This window comes from Oryzias latipes, chromosome 20 (genome assembly GCF_002234675.1).
Source record: "Oryzias latipes chromosome 20, ASM223467v1".
Lineage (NCBI taxonomy): Eukaryota > Metazoa > Chordata > Actinopteri > Beloniformes > Adrianichthyidae > Oryzias > Oryzias latipes.
Window position 1 is genome coordinate 19,301,078 of NC_019878.2, and position 16,614 is coordinate 19,317,691.

Here is a 16,614-nt window from a genome sequence, read left to right on the forward strand (position 1 = left end):
CATCTTCTCAAAGCCTCTACACTCCGACTTCATCACTGCACGGCTCCCTAAGAATAACAGCAGTGATTGATTATCATCTTTTCATACTTGCAAAAAGGGAAACGCTTTGTGATAAATAAAGTAAATATTTTTAAACTGAATTGCAAATGGTAATAAACTCAAACCACATAATCAAAAAAATTCTGACAATAAGTCATTGATCTTTTTACCAACATTTTAGTAATATTTATTTATTAATTAATTTTTGTTTCTTTGTGTTTATTGTTTAGCAAAATACACATAAACTAACTACGGGGCACCAGCAACATTTTTAAAGATGTGCACAATTTAACCAAACATATGAGAAACAGAAATGTTTTACTTCCTATTCATAAATCTTCATTTGCACAATTTAGTTATTGTTTGAAATATTTTCAGGTAAAGGATTTAAGTTCAAGAAAAAGGAAAAACCGTCTGCAAAAAGAACAAAAACAAATGAAAACGGGGGAAAAAATATCACAATTTTATTAGTAAAGATTGCTAAAATTTGAAGTTAGTGCTAAAGTTGGCATTCAGTCTTAATAAATAGTATTGTTCATACATTTTTTAAGTTTAGTTCAATTCAAAGACTTTATTCTAACTGCAGGAGAAATTTAATTCCAGGTGGTCCATCAGCAGCAATGCACAGGCCAACTAAATACTTCATAACTTTTAAAGATAAAACCTTTTACTAAAATGTGTCTTTTCATATGTTATAGCAACTTGAGATCTTTGCACAAACAAACAACAAACATAAATAAATTTAACTTAGTGAGGTTTGATAAATTGTACAACTTATTAATTTAATTTATTAATCTTCACAGTTAACAAAAACACAATCATTGAAAAACTTCACCTTTCAAACATTACAGTAGAAGACATTAGTGTATACACATATTATAACACAATAAATGTAATTATTTATAAAACGTGATAAATAAAGAGGATACTCAGCCCTTCAAATCTATTTTCTATTAATTATTTTGCAAACAATGAAAAAAAAGAAAAGACAAAAAGAAAAATGAATAATTGAGCTTCTGGTAACACTATAGAAGTTTTACATTTTCACATTTGTTTTAATAATTTCTCAATGATTAACAAATGTGTTGCACAAAAATGTATGAGTATTTGTTTATGACAGATGGGCTTCATAACTTTCAGCTACATATATGTAAGAATTACAGTTTTTATCAACAATTTCTGAACTGATGTTTGATACAGCAGCATTAGAGTGCATTGAAGGTTTAACCAAATCTGATTGTCACCACCCTAGAAAATCCCACAGCAGCAGATTTACAGCAGGCCCATAATTTCATGCATTTTGACAAGTCGCCACGGGCTGTAAATGATTGGCATAGGCAGAGGAGACGGGCGGTTGAAACAAGGGTGCACTCAGTGATTAAGTGGAAACACAATCTGGAGGGTCCAATCACGCCAAACCAATGTGAACTAATACGGCGCTATTTAAGAAACTTTTTTTTTTAATTCTGAGAGAAGGAACTTGCTCTTGTTATGGCTGTTTAGGTCTTCTGATTTTTTATTTTTTTTTTTATTTGGTGTAGTTTTCTTAACAGCCTAACAACAGGAAAAAGATCTTGTGAAATTCCCCGGCTCTCTGAAGAAAACAGATATTTCGGAGTCCGGAAAAGGTGCGACAGCTTTCTCCGCAGAGCAGAGCAGCAAGTGGAAGCTATCAAAACACACAATGCTGAAGCTCAAATGCAGGGAGAAGGAGCGCAAACCTGGTGTCATCGGCTGCAAAGTGAGACGTTGTGAGCATCTAGACTGTCACTCAGATGAGTTACTCCTGACAGGCAGATGCACGGTATACGGCGCAGAGGACCAACCAGTGAACAAAACAGAAAAAAACACAGGAAACTGTTGGATATCAAAATAAATTACTTTTAAAATCACAGAAAAGATGTGTTTTTGTAGCAGCCTTGGAGTGGTAAATACTATACAAGTAAATACACGAACCAATAAAAATACAAGTGAATACCTTTATAAAAAGTGGTTCAAAATAAAGTACAAAACTAAAAGAATAGACCAGTCTGTGGGTTGTAGTCACTGAATAAGAAAAATAATCCATGAGAAAGGCCTGTGGAGATGCTGGATATATTAAAAAAAAAATCCCCCGTTGAGATATAAATGAAGCCACAGCAGCAGCTATACTTTACCCAAGAGTCACCACTGTAGACTGCTGTCACGTCATCTTTAAATAGATTTAATTCACAACATACAATGATAAAAACCCACCCAGTTTTTAATATGTAGTTCGGCTGAGCAGAATCACACGTTAGAAACATCTGGGGCCTCATTTATAAACGTTGCGTACGCACAAAAGAAGGCGTACGCCACTCTCTACGCAATAGTTGAGATTTATAAAAAGCAAACTTGACGGGAAAATGTGCGGTCCTCCACGCAAGCTCTGACCCAGGCGTACGCACAAAAACGGGTGAAATGAGAAATGGCGACACCGTCGGCAGATGGAAGAAACACGTGAAAGTGACAGTGCGTGCCAAATCGTGCTGGCATGTGCTGTGCTACACAATGTGGCACAGCTTAAAAACGTGCCTCTACCCCCTGGCGCTGATTGCTGTGTTGGCCCCGACCCTGAACCCCATCCCCACGCATTTGAGCCATTTGCTGCTGCTGTGCGCCAGCGTTTGGAAGTGATGCGTCGCTTGTAAAGAAAAAGAGGTGTGGAAAATATTATTTATTTAAGAATTCCCTCATCGTGCAGTTTATTTCAGTCAGGGCGATCTTGATTTCGCCCAACTTTCAATTTTCGCCCAATTTTCGGCCACCTCTCTGATTGAACTACTGACTTCCCTCTGCATTTCAAGGACTGCATCGGTGAGGACGCGCCCACTGCTGGAGGGTTGAGAGCCGCGTGCCGTGGAGACGCTGGGGCCAGACGGCTGCTCAGCTGCAGCATCGTAACCACTGGCCCCGCTGGAACACCCAGCAACTAAAATAAAAATTTTCTATATTAATAATCTGTAATTGTGTAGCCTGCATACATGTGACTCGACTGCATTCATTTGAATTATTTCTCTTACCTGTGTCACCCTGACCCTGGCGCGTCGGCGTCCCCTCCGTCTCAGTCAGGTGACTGAGGCGGAGGAGGACGCCGATAAGGGGGACTTAATAGGGATTCCCCAATAATAGCGGCCAGTTTCTCATCAAGAGGGGTCAGCTCCGGTCCCCCCCCCCCCCCCCCCCCCCACGTAGCGGACACACTCTGCCGATGCAGCGCTAGACGTTTTTTTGCCTCGACTTTGATGTCCGATCATTTCTTTCATTTCTTTTTTATTTCGGCCACGTCCGAGGTTGTGAGGCTACAGCATTTACGGCGTCTGCCACCGTTTGCCGCTCACGTGCCTTTTTGGCATTAGTAACGCCCACACTGTGCCCCAAACAACACTTTTCTCCTCTTTTCCACCTCGCCAACGATAACTTCTACTTCACATTGAGTGAAGTTACGTTTTTTTGATTTCCCCTCTGTGTTTGCCATGATTTTGCAAGCCATGAATATTAATTTGTGGGCGTTTCACGGACTATTTATGGGCAACTATGGGCGGGTCATGTAGCCGCAAAAGCTGCGCTGCATTTAGAATCGGTTGTGATTTATAAAGGGAAAGATGCGTAGGATGTGCGTGCGCACGGTTTTATAAATCCGAATATTTCTGTGCGTACGCACGTCCTATGTTTCATCCGTACGCCACTTCTGACGCAAATCCTACGCAAAGTTTTATAAATGAGGCCCCTGGGGCCTCATTTATAAACGTTGCGTACGCACAAAAGAAGGCGTACGCCACTCTCTACGCAATAGTTGAAATTTATAAAAAGCAAACTTGACGGGAAAATGTGCGGTCCTTCACGCAAGCTCTGACCCAGGCGTACGCACAAAAACGGGTGAAATGAGAAACGGCGACACCGTCGGCAGATGGAAGAAACACGTGAAAGTGACAATGACAATACTGCCTCTCAGAAATAACATGAAGACTTCACAAAGCAAGTCTTACAATTAACAGCCTACACGATCACCCGTTTGATCGATCAGCAGTGAAACAAATAAAAAAATCAAACGAAAATTACAACAGAAATTGAAATGAACACATATTTGCAAAAAGAAAAGTGAAACATGTTCTGCAATATTGGCATGTTGTGCAATTCATCCTCATAAATAATATAAATAATATAGTTAACAGAACGAAATAATGTACACAACTGATATTCCCGTCAATGTGTCCGTCTGGCGGAGCAGATATAGGTGCAATTAGACAGACAGATGGATAGATAGAGAGAGATGCATTAATTCTCCACTGGGGAAAGTTGTTTTCATAGTAAAATATTTCTTCATAAGCTACAGAATTATGGTATTCATGCATATGCCTTTAGTTTGTTTTATTTTTCATAAAACAATGTATGGCGTATGTCTCAACCATTCAGAAAGCAACAAGAAATTACATTTGCGCTGAACAATTTCCCATTTCCACGTCGATTATTACCGACATCTGTAGCTTGTCAGATGTAATTAAATGGAGGGAAATAAAATGCCCCATCGCAATGCGTAATGACGCACAATGGCTGATCTTGCGCTCTTAGAAGATGTGGCAAATGGAAGAATTCGGAGAGAACGCATCTTTAGACAGCAAGGAGACTTGTTGGCAAACGAGGACGAGTGGCTTATGAGCCGGTTCCGACTTCCTCTGCGGGCTTTTGGGGGTGTGTCACCCCGTGCATCTGGCGCGTCGGTGTCCCCCTGCGCCTCAGTCACCACTCCACTTAAAAGGGATTCCCCAATTATTGCCGCCAGTCTCTCATCAGGAGGGGTCAGCTCCGGTGTCCCCCCCCCCCCACACACACACACACCCGTGGCAGACACGGGTGTGTGTGTGTGTGTGTGGGGGGGGGGGGGGGGGGTACAGCGCTAGACGTTTTTTTGCTTTGACTTTGATGACCTTTTCTTTTTTATTTCGGCCACGGTCCGAGGTTGTGAGGCTACAGCATTTTCGGCGTCTGCCGCCGTCTGCCACTCACGTGCCTTTTTGGCATTAGTAACGCCCACACTGTGCCCTCCAAACAACATTATTCTCCTCTTTTCCACCTCGCCAACGATAACTTCTACTTCACATTGAGTGAAGTTACGTTTTTTTGATTTTCTCTCCGTGTTTGGCATGGTTTCGCAATAAATTAATATTCATTTGTGGGTGTTTCACGGACTATTTATGGACAACTATGGGCGTGTGATGAGGCCGCAAAAGCTGCGCAGCATTTAGAATTGGTTGTGATTTATTAAGGGAAAGATGCGTAGGATGTGCGTGCGCACGGTTTTATAACTCCGAATATTTCTGTTCGTACGCACGTCCTATGTTTCATCCGTACGCCACTTCTGACGCAAATCCTACGCAAAGTTTTATAAATGAGGCCCCTGATCTCTTAAGCCCCGCCTCTTTTACAACAGATTGGTGAAAGTAATATTTACATGACTTACACTTCTACATTATTAATAATACACAACACACATCTAAAGGGTTAAGCAGTTTATAAAGCATTAAAATCTTTGCAAATTCAGCTAGAAAGTGACATTATGCAAAAATCTGGAATCTACTCAGGGACAGCAGGTAATTATTCTCAGGCCTTAGGTTTATATTCATATTTCACAGGATCTAACCTCCCCTTCAACTCACTTGAAGGTAATGTTACCTTGCCTGGCTGGAAATGTGAGCACATGACGGTTCGACGCTGAATTACTACCAAGGCGAAACCTTCCCCAGGCGGCCCCAATCCCATTTGAGTCCCAACTAAATTTTGTTCGTTCATGTCAACTACAAAAAACCTCTAATACTATATACAATATATAATAGATTGATCTCTGCTTAAGAGAGAAAAAAAAATCAATGCATTGTTGCCGTTTACAATCCAATGATCGGCACGTTTCTAGTTATGACTGGTTGAAAAAGGTTTTGTTTTAATAAGTTGTAGTAGATGGTAAATATTTCTTTTTTAAAACTACCAACAGATTTATGAAAATTCCATTGGACTAATTATAGAACCCAACATAATGGAAAGAAACAAAAAACAAACTTCATACATGCCTGCTCAAAATTAACCCACTTTAACTTTAAATCCTCAGGTAACTAGTTTAAGAAAATTTTGAAATTGTTTAGGCTGCCTCAAATGATTATTAAAGTGATGACTAATCTGAAGTTATTTGCCCCTTTAGCATCTTATGGCAGCAGCAGCATGCTATATATATAACCATCACACCTCATTCAACATTTATGAACTAATTATACAATAAAGCCTTAGTGTTACAGTAGACACACAAGTCTTGACTATTAAGGGTTTCCACTAATGTAAAGGCATAGCAAAAGTTTTATGAGAAAACAAAAGCCTAAAAAATAATTGTAATTTGCAACATTTAGGCCTACTTTAGTTTTAGTCATCGACCACAAAAAAGAAGTTTTGGTTGTTGACGTCGGTGTGGCAGAAAGCACTAGAAAAAGTGCATCTCCAGCTATGAGGACAAACCGTTTTCTTTATCTCGCCTCTCCTATTTTTTATTTTTTTTTCTAAATGGGGCACCAGATGGCTTTGACCTTTCTTTTTGTCCATCTCTCTGGCGTTTTGCCTCTTGACAATAAACTGCCTCTCCACAGTCATCAACTAGACCAATTTTCACCTTGGTGACCTCATCGTTTTGTGTTCCCTGTTTTTATTTGGCCATTTCACACAAAATTTTATATACCTGTAATTTTATATACCTTATGCAGAATTTTATATACCTGTAAAAAAAGGTAGGTTATAGAATGATTATAGAATGATTTTTAAAATATTATTTAAATCAGATTGTGTCCCCCGCCCTCCAATTCATGCCCTCCACCCCTCCCCTTTAAGCATGCGCAGCTGCAAAGGCGCAGATTGTTCATTAAATGTTGATTCTGCACCAAAAATATCACTTTTTAAAGTTTCTTTATTGCTAAAGATAAACTTTTAGAGAATAGAGACTGTCAGTCGGTGTGGTTTGTGCCCACCACCGCTTGTGTCAAGCCCTTCAGTCATGCAAGTCATGGTTTGCATTAAGGAGGATCAAGGGCGTAACTAGCATAGCACCAACGGCCACACCTGTGTAGAGGACATTTTGGAAATAGAGGCTTCATTTAAACATGAAACATGGCCTTTTAAGACATTTAGGTCATGTGATTTCTGTAAAAAAAAATCCTAATCATATTTAAAACACACTGGGAACGTTTTTATTTTTACAAAATGGTCATGTGGGACTTTAACAAATTTGTAAATCCATCATCTGACCTCATAATTTTCCTGTTTAGCTCTGATGAAGCCAAACAGACCTTGTTACTGACATTAAGGGGAATCAATGCCGTAAAAAATTTCAGATCCTGTCATGTCATAAAATAAAGGGTTAAGCAACAACAAGCTAATGTTCATTTTCAAGTCTCCCCAATAAAAATCTGAAGATGAAGCATTTTTATCTGGATGACTGGCTTTAACATGCTAGAGGCCTATAGGAGGCAGCATATATTGTGCACACATTACATCAGCCATGAGCATAATTAATGAAGTGTTATATAAGTCTATAACAAAAAAACATTGCTTAGTATAAGAGAAGTGCACAGCTTGAAAAGCAGAATTGTGTACAGAAAGTCTTTGACAGCTCGTCTTAATGAGATGAAAGGTTCGTTTTCATCTGCACAGAGATCAAGTGTCACACATGTAGGTTCCACACTTTTTTGTCATTATGCTTTACATACAGTGAATGTGGAAAGGATCCACATCCATGGCAGAAACAAGTCCTATGCGCTGCAAAAGAAGCCTTCCTTGATCTCTGCCTCGGCTAATCTTAAGTGAAGGTAGTTGGGCTATCAGAAGGGAATTTAAGGGGATTATACATGCTGAAGGAAATAAGGCTTAGATGGAATACTACACCCTGTGTGCATAAGGTCGTTTGGCAGAAACACAGAGAGCGCAGAACTTTGGCTATGGCATTCAGACCTGTTTGTCTTTTCTTTTATTTGATACGATTTATTGGAATCAAACCTGAGAACCTGAGAGGACTCGGGGAGCAGCGGTTTTAACCATTAGAGTTTGCAGAAGTGACATCGGCTGAGGAAAATCTGGTTAGGCACGGCCAGCAGCTAGAAGCAGAGATGACTAAAAACGTGTTTGGTTTACCATGGCAGAGCAAAAGGGACAACACTAAGACAACTGTGCATCTGGTTAAGGTTGTCTACATGCCACTTGGAGGATGTCTTCTCACTAAAGCCAGACACCGACTTGGCAGAAGAATTGCTGGCGCTAATAACCGAGCGGCTGGAGGAGGCAGATGAGAATGTGCCTTCTCATTCAACATGGGCAGTAAATCAAGATTGCAACGCAGCAACCTGTTGGGTCATTTACACCATCAGCTAGTCATTAGCTTAGAAAATAATTACCATGATTCTTTGATGGTTAAACACTATTGTGGAGACTCTGAGACTGGTATTTTTTTTGCTCACAGCTTTTGTTTTGGTTTGCAGGTACAAAGGTGAACTACTACCATCTACACCACTACAGTCAATCAATGGATGCTGTAATCTGCTGTTAGGACATTATTTTGTAATGGAACTTTAATATAACTTAATTTTGGTACCTTTTGTTGTGTATTTTTCGTCTTTGTCATGAATGAAAGGGTACTCTGGTAGTCAATTTGTACAAAAGTGACCTTGTAAATTCTGTATAGAAGGCACTGTATAGAACACTGTGTGAGCACTGTGTTCTAGCCCTTTCATTTTTTTCTTTACACTTTGGATTTTTGACACCCAAAAAAACTCTGACACCTAAAGCCTGATTTACTCTGGTCTGTCTGCGTCGCATCTCCATTGCATTGCGCTGACTCAAAAAATAGAACGTTCATTAATCAAATGGATTGTTTACATCGCCTACATCAAATCAGCCTCTGATGTCCATCCCTTTGCAATGCCACGCAACATTTACAGAGGATTTCTGTTTCCAGTACGTTGGTGCATCGATTCTGCTGTAAAAAGCTGGAGAAACAGGAAACAGGTCCAGTTTCAAAATAAAAACTTCCGTTCTACTTTTAAAAATAAAACTTCATAAAATTGTATTTTATATTTCAGGTGACGTTCCCACACGATAACACATGTTAATATAGCAGAAAACACTGTCGTCCACTTTTGCTATGAATGACAAAAGTTAAACTTTTGTCATTCATAGTACAAAAAAAAGTACAAAAACATAACATCATTTATGACATAAAACATGCATTTTACAAGGGCTCAGTGAGGAAAGGAGAGGGCATGTGAGTCTGATTGCCAAACCTTTGGATGTTGATGGTGGTAGGACAAAGCACACTTCCGAAAGCCAGGGTAAAGGATGGACGATCGGAATGGCAAGCAAATGGACTTCCAACCCTCTGTACCACACAGCGGAGATCCCGAGCAAAAGCCTCCTTCGTCGTTGATGCAGGAAGGAGCGCTAACACAGATCGCACATCTAAGAAACAAGCTGCTGAGTCGAATGCTTGGTATCAATACTGCGTTTCAGTTCTCATTACCGGTAATTAAAAACCTTGAAAGTGGTGAAAAACAATCAAAGCATTTTCTATTAAAAATATTAGACACTTCTAAGCAGTTTTAGGCGCAAAGAAATGTAAGAAAAATATGACTTTAGTAAGTTCAGTGTGAAACATCCACCCTTTTCCTGTACTCGGTGAGTTAATCACTCCCATTGACATTTCCCTATGGCAATCTGGGGATGTTGACACAGCACTGTGGTGTGGTGTACTTTGAATCAGCCTTGCAGAGAAATCGATGAACACACAATGATTGAGAGACGGGTGTTCTGGCTGTGGGTGGACATTTTTCACAGGTTTTTGTAAACATCTGATAGAGTTGGGTTATTGTGCTTTTCTCTTGTGTGTTTGTTTGTTGACAACTTCTGTCATTTAGGATCTTTTTGCTTCAGTGCGGTGTGAAAACATTCTGTCGAATCATGTTTAAAGCTCTATGGTACTATCATAATCCCTGTTAAGTGCTGCTCAAAACCTTAATTAGGAAGTCTAAACGTCTGGTGTCATTTCAGCAGAATCGGATCCAGAATTTTACTGCATGGCTTGAGATCAAATGTAACATTTTGTTAATCAAACCGTTTGATAGTGGTGCCTAAAAGTGACACATTGGCATAGAAGAGGCTCCAAGATGCGGCGCCAACTCTAAATTGGCAGGAAAAGTGGGTTTATGAAATAGCAGCATTTGGGCCTGAAGGAAATATATCATTCATCACAGCTGGGTGTTAAACATGATTTGGTAATTGCAGCTTTTGTTTAAGCCAACAGCACCTATTTAAAAGTGCTGAAAATCACAATGGGTTCCCTTTTCACCTTATTTATTTATTTATTTATCTATCGCACATTTTGCTCCTTTTAACCGCATATGAATTAAATATGTATGAGTTGTGTTCATGGAACAGAAATCCTTCAGCATCACAAATATTAGCTTATCCTGATAAGAGTATTTATGATTTTGGTGTGCATAAAAAGCAAGAATACAACAAAAAAAGGGAGGTCTCCAACAACGTCCGTTCTCAATAAAGGTGTGGAGGTACATTTATGCACAAATGGTCCTCTTTACTGTCTACTTTCCCCTCCTACACACCAAATCATTGTGACAGCGACTGCTCATCCCTGCAGCTGCTTCGTCGTGAACAGTGGCCCAGATTTCGTCAGATTATACAAATGACATCATTGAGTGTATTTTTGTACATGTGCTCGCGTGGCAGTGTTTTGTAAGCATAGTATTAATTGTGCTTCACTGTTTCTGTGCTGATGTGCTAACTGCTGCTTTTAAAAAGCATTTTAAACTTTAAAAAAAGATATTTATCTAAACTTTTTGGTCTAGCTGTTAGAACAATTAAACATTTTTTACTTTTTGCAAGTTAGTTGCCCATTTGTATTTACTGTAGATAATATACCACTGGTATTATAATAATTAATGTGAATTTAATCAAAATTTAAAGGACATTTTAAGGAACAACTTAGTATTGGATGTCTGCAGTTTTTTTCTCCTAGCTGCACTATTTTATTGTTTTACTGATTTTCAAACAGGATTTTCTCAGTAAAAAAAAAAAACAACTAATCCTGTAAGTGTTAAAAATAATCTATAAATCGGTGAGGATAAGACTGTCAGCTAAATGCTAATAATCCAGTCACATGAAACATCCATTATCCCGATGCTTTAGGCAGCAATGAATGCTGGAACAATAACAGAACCTGACCTTTATCAGGCAGCTGAACTGTTTACATGCTGCTCTGGTTTTGGATTCAGAAACTCTCACAGACAGAAGAGCTGCGCAGCCTCCCATTACATCCTGAGAATAACAAAGTTGTTACGGCAACAGATATGATTGACAGGCTTCACCAACTCTCCGGTGACAATCCAAATAGTGATGGAAGGATAGTCATTCTTTAGAAAACAAACAGTGAGTGACTGCAAAACTCACTCAGGCCACTACAAAATTTAACTTTTAATGTTTTTTTCCATAATAAGCAGCTATGCAGGTGGAAAATATATAGTCAAAAATATTTGCTTGCATTTTAAACATCAATTCTGTTACTGATACATACAAAAACCCCAGAAGGCATGAGCTCATCCCAACTATTCTCATTTCATTTAGCTGCTCCTTCTTATCCGGCTGTGACAAAAGTGCAGCCAAAAAGGACAGGATGAGCATGTCAGGATTTTAACTTACTTTAATAACAAAATGCTCAGGTCTATATGAAGGTCACAGACATGAGAAACAGTACTGTGTGTCTTTTGTTAATTTCACATTGACAGAAATGTAATGAAAACTACATCTGACTAATCTTTTAACAGTAGGAAAGAAGAGAGGGTGTCAGTATAATGATGTGATATTGATGAGCTGTTGGCACAAATACTACAGTGGGGCAAAAAAAAGTATTTAGTCAGCCACAAATTCTGATGGTTCTCCCACTTAAAAAGATTAGAGAGGCCTATAATTTCCATCACAGGTATAACATGAGACAAAATGATAAAAAATAAAAAATAAAAATCCAGAAAGTCGTATTTTTTGATTTTTAAAATAATTTATTTTTTCAAATATGGTGGAAAATAAGTATCTGGTCACCTACAAACAAGCAAGATTTCTGGCTCTCACAGAACTTTAACTTCTTCTGTAAGAGGATCATCTGTCCTCCACTCGTTACCTGTATTAATGTCACCTGTTTGAACTTGTTAACTCTATCAAAGACACCGGCCCACAACCTCAAACAGTCAAACTCCAAACTCTACTATCACCAAGACCAAAGAGCTGTCTAAGGTCACCAGAAACCAAATCGTTGACCTGCACCAGGCTGGGAAGACTGAATCTGCAATAGGTAAGCAGCTTGGTGTGAAGAAATCAACTGTGGGAGCAATTTTAGGAAATAGAAGACATACAAGGGACCTAGTGAATGACCTGCAGAGAGCTGGGATCAAAATTAATAAAAGCTACCATCAGTAACACACTACGCCGCCAGGGACTCAAATCCTGCAGTGCCAGACGTGTCCCCCTGCTAAAGCCAGTACATGTCTGGCCATCTAAAGTTTTTCTCCAAAAGAGGATCGGGAGAATGTCTATGGTCAGATGAAACCAACATAGAACTTTCTGGTAAGAACTCTTCTTGTCGTGTTTGGAGGAGAAAGAATGCTGAGTTGCACCCAAAGAACACCCTACCTGCTGTAAAGCATGGGGGTGGAAACATCATGCTTTGGGGCTGTTTTTCAGCAAAGGGACCAGTACGACTGATCCGAGTGAAGGAAAGAATAAATGGGGTCCTGCATCGTCAGATTTTGAGTGAAAATCTCTTTTCATCAGCATTGAAGATCAAATGTGGCTGCGTCTTTCAGCATGACAACAATCCCAAGCACACTGCCCAGGTAATGAAGGAGTGGCTTTGTAAGAAGAATTTCAAGGTCCTGGAGTGGCCTAGCCAGTCTCCAGATCTCAATCCCATTGAAAACCTTTGGAGGGAATTGAAAGTCCGTGTTTCTCAGTGACAGCCCCAAAACATCACTGCTCTTGAGGAGATCTGCATGGAGGAATAGGCCAAAATACCGGCAACAGTTTGTGAAAACCTTATGAAGACTAACAGAAAACGTTTGACTTCTGTCATTGCCGACAAAAGGTATAAAACAAAGTACTGAGTTGAACTTTTGTTATTGACCAAATACTTTTTCTCCACCTTAATTTGCAAAAAAAATTCTTTGAAAATAAGAAATTGTGATTTTATTTCTTTCCATTTTGTCTCTCATAGTCGAGGTATACCTATGATGAAAATGACAGGCCTGTCTCATCTTTTTAAGTGGGAGAAATTGCACAATTGGAATACGTACTTTTTTGCCCCACTGTACCTAACAAGACAGAGAAACAAAGTGTTTGGAGGTGGTCAAAATAAAAATAAATTATTTAAACTACACCTCAAAAGATTAAAGATCCCCTCCAATAATTTTTTTATCTATTGTAAATGTGTACCCAGTGGTCTTTTAATCATGATCATGCCCTCTTTTCAGCCGAAATATAAAAATAAAAAAACCCTGTCGTTTTCTGGGATATCGTTTTTGCAGAACAGCAGGAGTTCATTAGAAATTTGCCTCTGAGCTGTGGGTGGGAGCCTTGGCGTGGTATAACTCCGCCTCCCTCCCCATTGCTTAGAGCTCGGAGAAAGGAGCTTGTTGCCTAGTGAATTTCCTACGTCACAAATAAGCTCTTTTTCAAATGGCATTTTTTTTTATATCTGCTTCTGATGCACAATGATTTCATAACAATTTGAATAAACAACTACTCAGAAATGAAATTTTGAGCTTAATGTTCTTTATATAGGTCCTCAGTCATCAGAAAAATGCCCAAAGAACACGTTTAAACACCAAATACATGATTTTCATAGAAGTGGGTCTTTAAAAGGATTACTGAAAACCAAGAGCACAATAAATGAATGAAAGTGGACTTTGCTCAGTTATCTTTTGGATTGTACCTTAGAAACATTTAAAGTACAACTATGACTCCAAACATTCCAGAAAACGTCAAGACAACGGCATTTAGTGGAAAGCATGACAAAAAACTATTTGCTGTCAAAAAGGAGTCATGAACATCTTTTTTTTGTTTTTTTTCAAAGTTTACTGGATCCTGAGGAAAATGCCCTGGCCTGTCACAGTTCTCTAAAGCTATTGGCAAGTGATGACCCTGACTAAGCCGTTTTCTGCTGTCTGTGCACTTTTCTTTCTCTGACAGAACCGCCAGGATGATTTGGGTATCCTCAAAAATGCCAGCATTTCACTCTTTTGACATGCGAGCTTTCATTGTCTGCATGCTTGGCAGCATGGGAAGGAGAGAAAAGGAGAGAGGAAAAAAGAGGCCTTTTTCCTCTCTCCTTTTTCCCTCTTTACCTTTCTTTACAAAAATTGGTAATCATGTTTTAGAAGCTTCCCTGTAGCACAATGCATTGGATACATTCAAAAGAAAATGGCAAAACGGCAGAAATTAATTTACTTCCTGATCACGAATTAGAGAAGAAAAAGATGTCCATGTTTTCTGTAATTATTTCCGAGGGCAGAATTTATTAGAATGAAACCAAAGCTCATAAAAATTACAATAAAGGCCAGAGTCACCTTATCCAGACCATAATGAGCAATAAAACATGTTTGAATGAGATCTGGTAAATTAATGAGATGGAAATTCAATGCTAAAGTACAGGAGGAGGAAGCATAAAAAAGGCAGGTAGGGGGTTTGATCTCACTCTCTCTGTATCTGTAGGTGTGCATTTGTTCCAGGTGGAACAAGCACTTTAAAGAAATTGCGACCTGCAGGGAGGCACCAAACACTGTCCGTGGTGCTGAAATCAGTCCTTAACGCTGCTGGTTTACTCTGAGACATCCATTCGTGCCTCTCTCCCTCTCTTCTTTTACACACAAAGATACAGACAGACACACATATACACTATGACTTACAATTAGCCAATGATACTTTGATATCACTGCAATTCCAGTCTGCTTTACCTATCCAAAAACACTTTTATTGTATATATCTAGATTATCTGAACTGAAAAAGGCATATCTCTGAAAAGGCTTAGTGAGACTGTTGACCTGGAAAAGTGATGACCAATACCAGAACGAGAGGCCAGCTAATTCCACAGCAGCCCCATCACTCAGCTCACACTGCCAGGTTGATGCCTGACCTCCAGCTGTCTGCTCAGTTTGTGCTCAATTAGCAAAGAACCGTCTGTGTCACACATGTACAACCATTGCAAGCACTTATGACCTTTCTCCTCCTTCTTAATGAAAGTATTAGTGAATCCATAAGTAGATTCAGTATCGTAAAAGAGAATATTTGAACTTAAGGGAACAGAGAAATAAAATGTCTGGCTGGTTTCCATATACCAATCTGATTTGGAAAACAGGACCTTTTTACCGCATATTTAAAGACCCACTCGAATGAAAACAGTGTTTTTTTAAACTATTTTTGATTTGTTCTTGTGGCATTTTTCTGATGATACAAATTTTAAATTTAGATTAAAAATGCATTTGAGTACTTCTTTATTCAAATTGTTGTGAATCAAGAATACAATAGGTGGGTCACAAGCTCCCTTCTTTGCTTCATTCTAATAAATCCACTTTTTAACGACTAGATCCATGTATGTCTTCATTTTCCTCATCCAAGCTGGTATCTGGCTCAAAACTCTACCAGTGGATAGCTCTAATATTGCTCGCCATTTTTGTTGTATTGCTAATGTTAGGTTGGAGGTGTAACAGGCTATAAGCTGGTGGGAGAGCACATAAACAGATAGCTTAGTTTGCACCAACAGTCCCGGCAACAATTCAAAGATGAATTTTTAATAAACTACTGCCACTCTGCAGAAACTGTATAGAAATTTTTTTTTTTTTTTTTTTTTTTGGTTAAAAACGGCATAGTCATAATTAAAAAAAAACACTAATGCTTTTAAAACAGATAAAATAATGATCGTAGTGGGTCTTTAGGGTTTTGTACAGAACCAGAAAATCAATTTCTAGAAGACAAGACTGAGCCTCTAACCTTAACCTCTTTACAAAAACAAAAAAAGAAATTTGTCTTTTGTTTCTGATCATTGCAAATCAAAAATTATATTTCAACAGCAAGGATTTAGGAGGTTTTTTAAGACCCCCTAAGAGTCCAACAATTAAGCACAAACACAACTCCTTATTCTGTGTCTGAAATGACCAGCAGTAAAGAAATGTGCAAGACACATACAAACAAATCTGGTAAAGAGTGGTCTGCTATGCTATTCAAGCTATTTTATGTTTTATGTTAGATTTATATAAATAGAAGAGAAAAAAAGCCTCTTTTGAAAAAAAAGGCTTAATATCACCGACTCTAAACCATTTAATGAGAGGCAATCTGAAAGATTGGTATAAAATAGGCCTGTATCCTTCAGTATTCAGCTGTTGTGCTTATTAAATCAAGCAGGTTTTTCCCTCCCATCTTTTCACTTCCTCCCTCCTACTTCCATGCCTGCCACTTTGGCATTGGTCATGTTTTGGC

At 38.9% G+C, this 16,614-nt stretch overlaps 1 protein-coding gene across 5 annotated transcripts in view; it reads right to left on the bottom strand.

Annotated features, from left to right (window-relative positions):
- Positions 1–16,614, bottom strand: part of dlgap1 (DLG associated protein 1) — a 100,302-nt gene that overhangs the window by 72,402 nt on the left and 11,286 nt on the right. The window lies entirely within an intron of this gene.